Below are 12746 nucleotides of genomic sequence, written 5' to 3'. Positions count from 1 at the left end.
AAAGTCTCATGGAATGCCTACGGGAGCAGAAGGATATTTCAAAGCTAACACTACCCCAAGAGAAAATTATCAAGCAATTATAATACATGGATCTAGTTCTGGGATATGAATATGACAAGATACGAACATGTTGATTTGACAAATCTTATAAGTAGGATACATAAACCAGAGGCATAGGATGCTAAATAATTTATCCTTTTATTGCACATTAAGTGTATTGTATTATATGACAAGCATTACTTTTGTTTAGACCTTTGAAAATTGTAGAATTTGGTCTTTCAGTCTTTCAATGGACTTCTCTTTTTGTCAGGACTATGGAAGTGCCAGCTGTGCAAAACCTGCTGGCTGGCACGGGCTAGCATGAAACCTATTTGTTGTATTGGAAGAACTGAAAAATGCAGACACCTTGAATACAGAACAATATGGGTGGATAAATTGCAGACATGCTATGAGTAATCTCTGCATGCTAGTGGGGTTTAGGCTTCTTTTTTTTTTTGGAACAAGATGCTTGAGATGATGTTAGCTAGGATCTGGAGGATTATTACAGTCTAACAATCAAGACAGCATAATAATATTTGAAGCTTACGAGTTGCACTGATAAAGGAGATGGAACCTACTTAGATGGTGTGAACTTGTGAAACTAATTCCAGAGGGGGCCCATTTAATGGGCTTGGACTTCATAAGATGGTATGAAAGAGGAGGATATACCTAGGAAAAAACAAATTGTCGGGAAAAATTTAAAACATCTATTGTTGACAGAGGGTGCACCTTTTGAGAGGAATAGATTATGGATAAGATTCAATTAGTTGATGATCCTAGATGGGAAGAGCAGGGGCTTGTTAGTCATATGGTAGAAATAAAATATGGAAGATAAACTATTAGCTAGGAAATATGAGCGTAAGTTGAAATATATTCTAAAATTTGGAGTGCCATGTGACTCAAACTTCTGTGACCCATATTGGAAAGCAACGGTTTTCAAGTTTTGCATGCTTCAGATGTAAGACTCGTCAATAGTTTGAATTATGTTCCAAAATTTTTGGACTCTGAGAATCTGTATTTTTGGATGTCCAGTGATTCTCATAAATAGAGAAAAACATGCACATGTAATTCACAATGTGCTTGGATATTAAGTGGACATGTGGCTATGGTTGTACCTAGTCATACAGTTACTTCTCTTAGTTGTACAAAGAATATGGATTAAGCATATGAATGTCTTGCCACATGCTAATGGAACTTTGTTTCATGTGCAGATTGATAAGAATGTGGAACTCCATTCTTGATTGTCATCGCAGGCAGTTCCAGGCAATAATTGAAAGCAAAAGCCAGAGTCTGATAGTGAAAACTGGGATCCAAAGAAATTCTGCTGCAAAGGTGACCATAGAATTGGAGCTGGAGCTCTTGAACTGGTGCTCCTGTTTTGGCAACTGGATCCGCCACCAAAAATCTTATATTGAAGCCTTGAATGGATGGTTAATGAAATGGCTTCTTCAGGAAAAGGAAGAAACACCTGATGGTGTTATACCATTCTCCCAAGCAGAATTGGTGCTCCTGCTGCCTTCATCATTTCAAATGATTGGTATCAATATGATTGAACGAATATCAGAAGCTGAAGTTATAAAAGCAATTCGAAGCTTTGCTGTGAGTGTTCATGGGGTTATGGAGAACAAGACGAGGAGCACGCCAGAAACTGAAGCTGAGTATCTGTCCAAAGATTTCGCCCAACGGCTCAGGTCACTGCAGAAGGAAAGTGGGATGCATGGGATCTCGATGTATCAGATAAGACAGCTATCTCTGTCTCCCAACAATTGTTGGAGCTTCCATGATGACCATATGATGGCTTTAGATGAATGAAAAAAGAGTAGATGAAGAGAGAGCCAGGCATGAAGAAAACAATAAAGAGGTCCAAGAGGTGGCTGCCAGCAATTTGAGATGGTTTAATTCCAATATTTAAGCATTAGGGGAATTTTACTTCGAGACTCTGAAGGTTATGAGCAAGTCAGAATACCAAATGGCAGTGCAGGTACTAACGCCCGTGCCACCAGTTTTGCCGAATTTTTCGGGGGTCTCTCGGTGTTTCCTTTTGGTTTGGAGGCTAGAAATTGGATTTACCGTGATAAAAAATGATGCTCACAGTTATTGCCGTAAGCAGAGTGAAAAGTAAGTTCAGAAAGACCCCAATAACTGCTGACTTCATTTATAATTGGAGGAAACAACTGGAGGGCACTGTAGAAACCAAAGACTCTTATCTAAATGCTGGGATTTGTAAAATATCCGTCAGGTTCTGAATCCCTGAATCAGATAGCCAACCTATGTGGAAGCATTGGTGTTGCGAGTTAGAATGATAAGTAGAGCAATTGTTAATTGTTTGCTTGTCTTTGAGAGCACACTTCTCCTGGTTGCATGGCTTGCGGACATGAAGACAAACATGAAGACACCCATGCTTTGTTAACTGGCTATTTATCAATAAGCACGACAGTTTTTCTTTCGGAGGATATTAGCAGCTTTAGATTGAACTGTGTCAGCTGACTAGCATAAGTGGCTGCACTTAAATGTATTGAAAATGTAGGATGCTGTAATTAGCTATTAAAATCATCATTCGCATCCAATGGATGGAAATTTTGTTCAGCACTCAGGCAGCTTCTTTTTAATCTCACATCATTCTTTTCTGAGTTGAGGGGTTTTCTGGCTAGCCTGCTTTAGTTAGGAGGCGTTGATCCTCGGAAGAAGAGGCATGCATGCTGGTGTTTGTCTGTAGATTACTCACCGATGTCATTTCTGCTTGTCTAAGATGCCTTCAGTAACAGTTCATGTGGCCTCAGTGAATGTAAATGATTTGGGCTATTGCGTTGCGCCTTTCATTTGTTATGTCAAGTTTTATATAACTCGATTCCAAATTTTTGGCTTGCTTCCACCAGGGTTCGGGATGGGGTGGTTTATATACACCCCCCCTATTGCTAAGGACACCCCCCAAAAACCAAAAGAAAATACCCAAACTAACCTTTAGTGTAATTACCATATTGCCCTTGAAATTTTCTCAGTACACCCCCCTCCCTTCCTCCTCACTGCCGCCTCCTCCTCCTCCTCCTCCGCCTCACTGCCGCCTCCTCCCCTCCCCCTCCTCCTCACTGCCGCCGCCGCCTCCTCCTCCCTCCGCCTCCCCCCATCACCCTCCTCCTCCTCTTCCTCCCCCCTCCCCCCTGCGCCCGCTTCCTCCTCCTCCCCATCCCCCACCTCCCCGTCCTCCTTCCTCCTCCTCCCCATCCCCACTCCCCCCCTCCTCCCCTCCACCTCCCCGTCCTCCCCTCCCACCTCCCCTCCTCCCCGTCCTCCTCCTCCACCTCCCCTCCACCTCCCCGTCCTCCTCCTCCGCCTCCCCCCTCCTCCTCCGCCACCTCCTCTCACTCTCTTCCCCACCTCCCCGTCCTCCTTCCTCCTCCTCCCATCCCCCACCTCCCCCTCCGCCTCCCCCCGCCTCCCCGTCCTCCTCCTCCGCCTCCCCCCTCCTCCTCCGCCGGCGGGTGTTTTGGAGGGGAAGAGCGGGGTGGGGGGGGGTTTTGGGGGGTGTAGAGAGCCAATTTAGGTTAGGGGGTGGAAGGGTGGGGGGTAATTTAGGAATTTTTTAATTTTTTAGGGGTGTCCTTAGCAAATGGGGGGGTGTAGAGAGTATTTAATTTTTTTTAATTTTTGGGGGTGTCCTGAGCAATAGGGGGGGTGTATATAGACGGCGTACTTGATCAAATTTCAAAAGATCGGTAGAAATTTATTTTGGGCAACCGGTTCCCAAACCCCTGGTCGGCACTATGTTGGTCCGGATGGTGCTCATGCCTAAGAAGGATGGTGATCAGGCATGCAATGATGCTTGTCGTATGTTGTAGATGTTTTGCAGGGAAGGATTCCCTACGAGTCAAGTTTTGTGCATGGAAGGTATGGAACTCTTTGACCCTGAGGAAACCTTTCACCTTACAAAGCTTCTTGGCATGGTGTGCTGTTTTGCATGCCTGCTGACAAATTCCTGATGGCCACAGGTGAATCTTCACATTTCTTATCAGGATCCTTGGCTGTTTGACTGACCTATTTCTCTGAAACCTGTGTTTGTTAATATTGTAGAAAAAAAATGTATATACTACTTTTGCTTCTTCCTTGATAACATAATCACACTTGGAAGACTGATTCGATGCAGGAACCTTTTGGTCCAACACTCTTCCTGTGGCACAGCAAATACCCAAGCTTATACTCCACAAGACAAATGACAGCGGTAAGGTGGTCAGTCTGCGTTTCCAAGCTCTCTAAGGCTGTTTAATATATATATATATATATATATATATATATATATAATTATATATATATATATATATATATATATATATATATATATATATATATATATTTGACCCAAGGCTGTTGCCTGCGAGCAGCTATGGAGGTGGAGAGTGGCACCACGGGTGGAGCGTATGGAAATTGTTATGGAATAAGCTTGCCTACCCAACTATGGTTGATGGCTTGCAATTAAATTCTGACCTCTGAACCTCCAGGTTTGGCTCCTGAATCCACTGAGCATTTATTTTTTATTTCAATGCGGCGGAGGTACTTCAGACTTTCAGCAGCAGGTGGGGAGCCCTGGGCTGGCAACAGGCATTTCATGGCTGCAGGGTTTTGGCATCGGTGTCTGGGCCCACGACGCGGAATGGCGCTGTGGCAAACTATTCTCTGGGGCATATGGAGAGCGGCGAATTTGAGCAGTTTTGACCCAGCCCTCACACCTACCACGGTCGTGGCTTGTCGATGTTTGTCATGGCGCATGATTACAAGGACACTGTTCTCACAAATTAATTATTATTATTATTTTTTATTTTTTTTTGTCAAACTACATTTCATTTCAAATAACTCCGAACATGAGTGCAACTGGATCAAATGAAAGTAAACAGTTACAGTAAGCATGGGATGCAAGCTAAGCTTGTTCAAATGACCTTTCTGAAATACTGAACATAAGAGATGATCCAGTCTATTGCACTGTTCGTCTTCCGTTATACATGCGCTACAGGTGTCCCGTATCAACGGGTGGCCGTCTTTGTATCCGTCCGCTCTCTATATCGAAACTGTTCTCAGCAAGACCCTATCTCAGCCTCAATAGATAGAGAGAGAGAGCTAGCTTTGGACCGGGGTTAAATCTGAAATTTCATTCCAGTCCCAGCCCGGCCCAGCCCAGCCTGAGCCCAGGAAAGGGCCCAACCCCAAAAAGCCCTCTTGGATCAAAAGGTTGGCTCATCCGAATTGGGCAATCAATCTACTATTATTAAAAGATAGATATAATTCTTTTAGAATTTGCCTGTCAATTTTTGTAACGAGAGTATTCATGGAATATTTATGAAAAGAATATGATTAACAAGTTAGATATGTTCCTTTATATTTCTACGCTTTTATCACATGTGCCTCTTTTCTTTTCCAATTGGATTAGAACTATTTAAAAATAATTGAAAAATCTAAATAAAACAAACGTTCCTTAATCAAAAAGTCGGCAAAATAACTAAAATCCCTAAGCAAAAAAGTACCATCACCGTTCATTACTGTTTAATATAACATCTAACAATAGCTGCTACGACGAAAATTTACAGTTTCTGACGGTGTTATCTGAGGACATCTAGGAATCTTGTTTCTGTAAAGCCCTAGAAAAGTAGCTGAGAGACCTTTATACCAAGCTGAACAGGGTGAATGAGGCTCCAAAAAGTATATTACTACAAATGATGTAACTTAAGCCCGATAACAGGCACTTTCATTTTGATACTGACACCATCCCCCACCCTTGCACATGATGAGAGAAAGGACAAGGCAATATGAAAGAATGGAACCAAGAAAAAAAAATTACAGTGTTTACTAGACCTACAAGATACCGAAAACAACCTTAGAAAGCAAAAGTAAGGAGCTCAAAAGTGCCCCAAGAAATACCAGAGGAGAGAGGAGAGAGAGAGAGAGAGAGACCCTGAAACGAATGGAAAAGTAACTTTCCAATAACATGCAATGAGGTGGGAACAAAAGAAATAAAATTGAAACAATGTAAGACACAAAAAATGTGGTGCCATTCGAACTTGCAGCCCTAGGCATGGAACGGACTTTGGAACCTGATCAGCATCAATGACTGTGACTAAGCCTATCATACAAGCGACTCCTTCAATTCTTTTCTTCCCACAGGCTCAAAAATGTCATCTCATCAATTGTTTGGAATATTGCCCCTTATCTTCTGCTCTGTGCCGGAAAAGTTTTACAACAGACCGCCTTGCACAGTCCTGAAAACAGGTTTTATTAAGCAAAGAAAGAAGATGGTGATAAGCGAAAAGCCAAAGGAGGTGAACTTCAGTTGTATATCTGGTTTGCAGGTGTTTGCTATCACCTTGAACATATTGAGATAAAAAAGGTTTTGTGGGATTCATCCTTCTCAGCTTCAAATAGGTGTATGCAAAGCTCAGCTGGTCTCGAGAAGTGAATATGGTCGACCTCGTTAAACCACAGACAGGAAAATAGGTTTGACATGGGCGTATGCGCTCTCACAATGAAAGATCCTTCAGGGACATCTGTCCATAATAACAGCAGAGATGATGATCAAATGAAGCCACACACAGCCATATCAAATACACAATATTTTAATAGGTTTCATACAACTAGGAAGTAGTTTATTAGGATCCGAGGATCAAATCTCTTCAGCCCATCAGCCTGGTAGAACTCAAACTGTTGATCGATTAGTGTATGGTTGAACTTGTTCAGCTTCTTATTTTGCATCACCTCCTCCCAAACACAGTGACGATCATAGTGATTAGAAATAGCATACTCATATCCTTTACGCCAAAGGAAATATTCTAAAATGAGGAGAGGATCACTCTGGAGTCGCAACTTACTATCCAGGCCAGATTGAGTACCTGAACAGCAATTAAATATTATATTGCAAATATTAACAACAAAATAAAGTGACCAAAGAATGCACGATAAAACTGAGTACAACTGCCTTCTGGGTCGGGAAGAAAAGGAGGCCACGTGAGAGAAGGGGTGAAGGGGGTGGGGAGGTAGGGGAATGGGTTTCAACTTTGTTTTTCTCATGCTAACAATATGACCACATTTTACATGGGAAAGCACCATTCGTATTCATCAAGTAAAATCAACTCATCACGTTATGAAGAGGTTTCAGACCTTGTAATTTTAAGAAAAAGCAATGGAATTGATACCCAAGCCAGGAAAATAATTTTGAACAGCCAAATTTAATCTGCTCACCTAAACATCTTGATTCTTACCTGGCAGAAGGAAAAAGCCGATGTGTCAAAAACTTAAGGTATCTTTCCAACTCTCCGCATGTCAGTGGAAGGTAGATTTTTAACCACTACAATCTTCCATAAGCCAATAAACCCCGAACCGTCCATTTTTTGACCTTCTGACAGTAATGTCTGCAATGTGATTTCATCCATAAACATAATAAAGCAGACATTTTTCCTTGACAAACGTGTAACCTGCATAATACAGAGTAATCATATTCCTCTATGATGAAAAAGCCATGCATTTAATTATCAAAATTATTTCTGCATAATTTATGCTTGTGCTCATAAGACTAGAAATAAGGAGCCCCATAACAGAAGATAGTGATTGTTACTTCAACAACCATGAATAAGTAATAGCAGGTATTTATAATTAGAAACAGAAACAATAGATCATCACTTATCTAATAACATTTAAAGTTTCTTACATAGTGTGTATAACTATGTCTTCAGAACAACTTCCAAGAAGCAATGTAGCAGAATATAGGATCAAAAATTTATATCGTAGATGAAAGAAATTGATGAGGAAAACATGGGTTATTTTTCAAATTGTGTGTGTTAAGGACATTCAGCCTCTCATATAACTCTACTGTACTTGCATTTTGCCTTACATTTTTCCCATACTCGTTAAGGCTGTTGTGATTGTACAGAAACTGTTAGTCTCACCCCAAATGTACCTTTGCCTTTCTAACACAAGGTATTGCCAATGGCACTGCCCACTTTTGAGTCCACATTGCTGCTTCTCATGAAATTATAATTTACATTTCATCAAGCTCCCACCAAAATCCATGGACTTGATGTAGAAAGGCTATTGAATTCACCCACCAAAAGTTGCCAAAATTCTGAAAAAATCATCTGACAACAACCACATTTTCACATCCACCTTAATTTTGGCATTGTTTCCTTCATTGGGCACCTCACAGTCACCAATGAATTGGACACCAATTATGCTTGTGAACTCAACTACCAGGTGTCCACAGCCTTTACAATGCCATTACTTCCCCACGGGTAAATTAATGTGGGTTGAAAAGTCCATCATCCTTACCAAGAGTCCATGACTGCTAAAAATCATATCTCACTTTCCTCTCAAGTTCCTCTGTCATCTCTGTTACTCAAGGCCTGCTCGATAAACTTATGACCCTTATGTCAATTATCTTATCCATCGAAATGACACCAAAACAAAGACAAGGATCTGTTTCTCATGTTGCATGTCATTATTTCATAAGAAAATTGTTGGTTATTACTTGATCTTAATGACTGCTTGGTTATATAAAATGAGTTCCTAGTACTTCAAACTCAGTGTTGTTGTAAGAAAATACTTTCTTTAAACCTTAAGCCTTGTAACTTGTCAACAAGCTAACATAGACAAGGGTTTCTGCATCAGCTGTATGCTGTACTCCCATACATAATACAAGAATACCATGAACAAACATTTGTCCAAAATTTGAGGAGGCAATTTCTTCCATTCTGTATATGGCACTAAAGATATTCAAAACATTCTTGCCTGCCTGAAAATCTATTCAGGACAGTGTGTCAAGACATTGTTATTGATTATTTTTAACTGTTATCCCCTTAAAACAATTCACATACTTGATATTCAGATAGTTATTTGGGTCAATTCATGGAACGAAATACCACCATATTGAAAGGCATCGAGGTCTGAGAGGCCTTAACTCTAATAGTCTGGTCACAGAAGCAGCATGGTTGATTTCATTTCATGCATAAGAACTGCTGTGTGTGTGTGTGTGTTGTGTGCTTGTTTGTGTGTCCCCAGACGGAAAGCAGTAAAAATAGTGAGCAAGCTCATGTGTGATAAGAACAGAGGGGGAGGGGGGAGAAAGAGAGAGAGAAAGAAGAGATTCAGAATGTTTAAATAAAACTGTTAAAAACAATCACTGCTATCTCAATTGCAAATTGAAGCCCTAGTGTCTCTTAAAAAATCATAATGCATGCCCGGATATTTTTGTTTTATGTTGTCATTGTTCTAAAAACTAATGAACTAGTCAGAATATACGTAAAATGGAAGTATGAATAGTCAAACATGTGAAGGTAATGTGCTCACACAACTGATAAAACAGCAAAAACAAATACTAAATTATACCACAAAATTAAATATTTGTTAACAGCACTCCCCAGTAGAGCATTCAAAACCAGAAAAAAGCATAACAGTCTCCCGGACTTCCCTGTTCAGCAAGAAAAGTCTATGAAGATATAACATGGAGGGAAAAAAGAAAGAGCAATAGAATTAGAAAGTACCTCAAATAGACAAAATATTGAGAGAACTTCAGTAAATATCATTCACAACTGATTCATCGACATCTTTTTAGTTCATAGAAAACAAACAATAGAAAATAGCCTCTTACCACTTTGTTATAGGGGGTTCTCAAACTATCTGACTTTCCAAAGATGCAAGACGACACAGCTATGTGGCATCTGCTCATGTATCTGACATCATCTTCTGCCATATCAAATCCAGTACTGGTGATCCTTTAGGACCTCTTACAAAGCCGCAGTTAATTTTTTGGTCACGTGCATAATATGACTCCTCCCTTTCTTGGGGACTCTGATGCCCCGCAAATCTCGGCTCCCAATTTTCTAAATCATTAGGCCTGTCTTCTACTTCTTTATACTGCAAGGAAAATCTGAAAATTTCTTACTCTCTAAAGGTTCTACAAGTTGAGCTGTAGAGTTGAAGAATTTTATCTTGCAAGATGAACCTGACAAAAGTTTGAATATAATTGAAGCAAGCAACACCAGAGAAAGAGTGAAACAAAATATTTCTCAAATTATACATAAAGGAGGAGTCTCATCAGCATATCGAACACAAAATACATGACCATATGATGCAAACCATGAATATGATTAGCAATTCCGCCATGCAAATGTGTTTATGAATAATGTTGTGGCTTTCTAGGCACAGACAGACAAAATTGCATAAATAGGTAAATATATAACCAAAAGGATTCTTCAGCAACATAAAGAAAGATTAAAAGATCAGTATATTAGCTGATCCTTCTTCATAATAAGAGATTTTACTCTATTTGTAGAGGACTTAAACTTAATCTTAAAAATATTAATTAAATATATTCCAAGCTACCATGCACCCTCTCTCTCACCCACCCACACATACGTGTGCACACACTCTTACGCTCTCATATTAAATATATTACCATTCTCTAAGCTACTATGTACTGTCGCAATCACTCATCTGTGGCAGATATCCGCCATCCGCAGAACTAGCACCTCCAACTGTCTATTCAACATGGTTTCCCAATTAGAATTTAAATTTAATTCACTGGAGTTATATTTAACGACTACGAGCTCTCTAATTGTAATTGTTCCAGATTGTATCACTTCAATTTGTTGTCTGGTGCAGAGGCAACAACATAACCAGCATCAGTCACCTGATAAGCACAAGCAAGTGCCAGAGAAGTCTACAACAATTTGTTACAGAGGCCTCTATAGTTGGTAATTCAGGTGTCTAATTAGAAGCATTTACAAAGCTATAAATATATAGTCCTCCTAAGTTTATGTAACACGCATCATGAAACTTCCATTTTATCTGATAAGAAATATTCTGGATATTATTTTATAAATGTATCCTCGTCATTATTGATGGTCATTATGCTAACATCATGACTGCAATTCTTTTTCGCATAGATAAGATTACAGTGTAATCAAATTGGCATAAATCAAAGTTACAGAATGATGAATATCATACACCCAATACAAATAAAGAGATTGCAAACTCACCTGAAAACTTGTGATGCCTTGGTTTTCTTCTCGACGCCAGCTTCTTCTCCGTCTTGCTATCTCCACCACCACCCACCACCTTTCCAGAAATCACAGAAGAATCCTTCTTCAATTCATCAGTTACTGCATCTCCACCACTCTTACCCTCACCACCAAAACCATAGCCATAGCCATAATCATCATGCGCATTACCCTTCCCAACTACATCATCCTCCCAAAGTTTCCCTCCTTTCTTCAAAGAGTCCTCATATTCGTCCCGGTAAGAATCCAGCTCGGCCCGCCCGCCCTCATTGTACAATCCATGATCCGCCGAATGGCTCGGCCGGCTCCCGACCGTCTCATTCTCCGATTTCCGGCCGCCATCGCCGGGAAACTTCTGGTCCTCCTCGGCGTAATCGCGGTCCCGCCTCCTGTCATCCTTGTCCCACTGCCTCGAATCCCAGCCAACCTTGCCGGAACCCTTGCCGAATCTCAGAACCCTAGGAATCGCTCCCTTGAGTCCGACACTCGACCCCTGCTTCCTCCCGACGTTCTCATCGTGCAATCTGCTTCGAATCTCTGCCCAATGTAACCAAACTGTCACAAGATCAGATCCAAACCAAGACCAACCCTAGAAAACGAGACCGGATTCAATAAGGGAGAGGAGAAGCAGACCTCCGTGGCGGGAGAGGAGGAGGTGGCTGGAGAAGGCGACGAGGAGGACAAGGGCGAGGATCACGGCGATGGCGCCGGCCATTACGCGAAGGGGTGCCTTGCCGGAGCGGCGGATGCGGCGGGAGCGACCGGCGGCGCCGCCGCCGCCGCCGTGGGGGTCGGGGTAGGTTCGGTCGGCGCCCGGTAGCCGGAATTGGGCCATTCGACCATCCTTTTCTTAAAGAACGGAAGAAGAAGAAGAGGCCTTATTCTTGTCTTCTTTTCGCTCTCTCCGTCTTCTCCAGACTCTGGTGGTTTCGGATAGGGTTTGGTACGGCTCCTACCGGAGCAAGGGACGTCGGGAGGGAGGAAGAGAGCCTTATGGCGGTCAGGGTTTTGTACGATTTTTTTTTTTTAATAGTTTGTGCTCTTAAGATAGATTTTGTTGATATTTTTTTTATGGTGGGCGATGTGGCTGATATTTAATGGAGCGGAGCGCAGAGGACGCCGCGGGGACGAGGGAGGGAAGTGGGATTGTGGGAAGGGACGAGGGAGGGACTTCCCTGGCGCGAATCCCGCCGTTGGATCGTCGCCCACCGCACAGCTCGCAAAGGACGCAGAATGCCGTCATTTTCGCCTGCACAGTTCTCAAAGCGACTGGTGGGGTGATCCAACGGTGGATTAATGCGAACGAGAGATACCAACCCGTCCGAGTGGCAAGGGTGGGTGGGAGTTTTACGTGGAAATGTGATCCTCTCCACCGCACGGCACGGTATATTATCTTCTTGGAGACGCTGCGTTCTTCTTCTTTTTTTCTCTTTCTCTTTTTCTTTTTTTGATTAAGGAAAAAAAAAAAAAAAAAAGAAAGATGAACGGACAAGCCCGCTCCCATGTAGCAACCTTCACGAGCAGAAATAACTGTATGTTGGGCACCCCGGCTGGTTTTACTCATACCCTTCCCATCCGTGGGCTCGACTCGATTACCCCTAAGTGTTCCAACACGAACCCTCCGTGTAAGTACACCACCGAGGCTACCAGGGGATCAATAAGCTCTTCCAGACTCCG

General features: G+C 41.9%; 2 pseudogenes; both read right to left on the bottom strand.

Moving 5' to 3' along the window:
- Window positions 1–6197: 6197 nt before the first annotated feature.
- LOC120109004 lies at window positions 6198–7125 on the bottom strand (annotated as a pseudogene).
- A 175-nt stretch (window positions 7126–7300) lies between these two features.
- On the bottom strand, window positions 7301–12210 carry LOC120109003 (annotated as a pseudogene).
- Window positions 12211–12746: the final 536 nt, after the last annotated feature.

The sequence above is a fragment of the Phoenix dactylifera genome, unplaced genomic scaffold (genome assembly GCF_009389715.1).
Source record: "Phoenix dactylifera cultivar Barhee BC4 unplaced genomic scaffold, palm_55x_up_171113_PBpolish2nd_filt_p 001712F, whole genome shotgun sequence".
NCBI classification, from domain to species: domain Eukaryota; kingdom Viridiplantae; phylum Streptophyta; class Magnoliopsida; order Arecales; family Arecaceae; genus Phoenix; species Phoenix dactylifera.
Note: the sequence above shows the minus strand (reverse complement) of the source record. Positions and strands in the feature narration are given on the sequence as shown.